Below are 2460 nucleotides of genomic sequence, written 5' to 3' on the forward strand. Positions count from 1 at the left end.
CTTCTCTCTCCCCTCCCTCTCTCTCTCTCTCTCTCTCTCTCTCTGTACATATATATACATATATACATATATACATATATACATATATATACATATATATATATATATATATCACTGCTGTGCTACATCATATAGCACATGGTGTAAGATGGACAAATGAATTAGCCTGGTATATACATGCACATATATGTATGTATACGTGCATATACGTAAGTATTTGTATGTTGTGTATATATATATTTGTAATTATATACCAAATTTGGTGTATTTCCACTGTTGAAAGCAAAGTATTTTATTACTAAGCCTGAAAGTGTCGATATGGCATTAACCATTCAGTTTTTGCTAATTTCTTTTTTCATTTATCTTATCACCTGTCTATATGACTAAATGATGTTGTTCTTGAGTCAGTTTTGACTGCTACTTCTGGCATGGCGGTGCCTCTTTGGTAACTTTGATTATGATTATATATACAAATACATACATACACACACACACACACACACACACACACACACACACACACACACACACACACACACACACACACGCACATATATATGTGGTTGACATGGCTATTAGACAAAAGAATGGAAAAACTAGAAGAACGGAGGTAGCAGAGAATTGTATCAGACTGCAAGAAGGGAAGCTAGGAGACAAGTTTACTTAGCCAGAAGGGAAGCAGATAAGAAAAAAATTTGACAATGTTCTGCGCCGTGAGGACCAAAGACTTGAAATATTTCATGTTGCAAGACAGTGTGTGAGAGAGAATCGTGATGTTGTAGGAGAGAAATATGTCCGCTTGGATGATGTCTCACTTGCACTAAACAAGGCTGCAAAGAGAGAGGTTTGGAGATACCACTATGAAAGTCTGCTTAATAAAGAGAATGAATGGGAGGAAGAGAGTCTGCCGAATGTCGACCCAACAGAGGGACCAGCTATCCTAATTGACAGTACCTTGGTAGATAAAGCGATCAAGAGTATGAAGACAGGGGAAAGTCCCCGGCCCATCAGGAATCACTGCAGAGATGCTCAAAATATCTGATAGTGTCGGCTATAGCCTAGTCACCCGTATAGTTAACCAGGTGATACACGAAGGAGTCATACCCAATGACTGGTGTAGCAACACCATAGTCAACTGCTACAAAGGTAAAGGTGACGCTTTAGACACAAACAATTACAGAGGTATCAAGTTGTTGGACCAGGTAATGAAGGTCACCAAGAGGGTCATAGCCCAACAAATTAGGGAGAGAGTCAGTTTAGATGAGATGCAGTTTGGGTTCGTTCTAGGGAAAAACACCACTGACACTATATTTCTGGTAAGATAGCTGCAGGAGAAATACCTAGCCAAAGATAAACCTCTGTACCTGGCTTTTGTTGACATGGTTAAAGCCTTTGACAGGGTCCCCTGCTCCCTTATCTGGTGGTCAATGAGGAAACTAGGGATAGCTGAGTGGTTAGTGAGAGCTGTGCAAGCCATGTACAGGGACACTGTCAGTAAGGTGAGGGCTGGCAACAAGTAGAGTAAAGAATTCCGGGTAGAGGTGGGGGTCCACCAAGGTTAAGTTCTCAGTCCCCTCCTATTTATCATAGTCCTCCAGGCAATAACAGAGGAATTCAAGACAGGATCTCCCTGGGAGCAGTGGCGTGCAGTGACTTCCGGGATGTAATAAATTTCTCCCCCCTGCCCGGCAATTTTTCAGCCCAAAAATTTTTGCATTCCTACAATTTACATATGTGAGATTCTAAATATGCAATCACTTCCGTATGACCTAGAATAAGCAGGGAATAAAAAATGGCTCTTGTATGTATGTATGTATGTATTGTTTGTATTTTTCTCTCTCTTCGAAACGTCAGTACTTTCCCATCCTCACTCACCCTTAAAACGTCTAAAAATCATAAGTGAAATGTAATAAAAATGAAATTGGATTCTGTTAATATTTTTGCATATTCGGAATCTCTGTTAAATGTAGGAATCCGAAAAAAAATTTTCACAAAATTCGTTTTTCAAAGGGGTGCGATTCTGCATTAGCTCCTATACCTATTGGTTGAGCCGAATCAATTTGAAATGATTTAATTAAGAGAACACATTTAGTTACATTATATGGCCATGCTCTGGAAGACAAGTCTGGAAGACTAGTCTGGAAGACTAGTCTGGAAGACAAGTCTGGAAGACAAGTCAGGTGCTTTATCATGCTACTTGTCAATTCCGGGAAAATTATTGATACTCAAGCAGACTGTTCTGAGACTTACTGAACTCCGTATATTAAAAGACTAAGTCTCACGCACACACATTGAAAATACACGCATATACATGAATACACAAACAATGAAAGACAGTGAAAATTCAACATTGTAAAAAAAAACCCAAAACTGTTGTGGCAGAAGTCAAAATCTCTGAGATTGAAACAAGACATTTACGGCCGTAAATAGACTACACCCAGCAGCACAGAAAGGAAAACC

The 2460-nt window shown here is 39.3% G+C and overlaps 1 protein-coding gene across 1 annotated transcript in view; it reads left to right on the top strand.

Annotated features, from left to right (window-relative positions):
- Positions 1 to 137: 137 nt before the first annotated feature.
- The window catches only part of LOC106881417 (probable WRKY transcription factor protein 1), a 30353-nt gene continuing 28030 nt past the window's right edge, over positions 138 to 2460 (top strand). Inside the window, exon 1 of the mRNA XM_052977577.1 lies at positions 138 to 209. The gene's annotated coding sequence lies outside the window, so the exon portion shown is untranslated. The remainder of the gene's footprint in view (positions 210 to 2460) is intronic.

This window comes from Octopus bimaculoides, chromosome 28 (assembly GCF_001194135.2).
Source record: "Octopus bimaculoides isolate UCB-OBI-ISO-001 chromosome 28, ASM119413v2, whole genome shotgun sequence".
NCBI classification, from domain to species: Eukaryota; Metazoa; Mollusca; class Cephalopoda; order Octopoda; family Octopodidae; genus Octopus; species Octopus bimaculoides.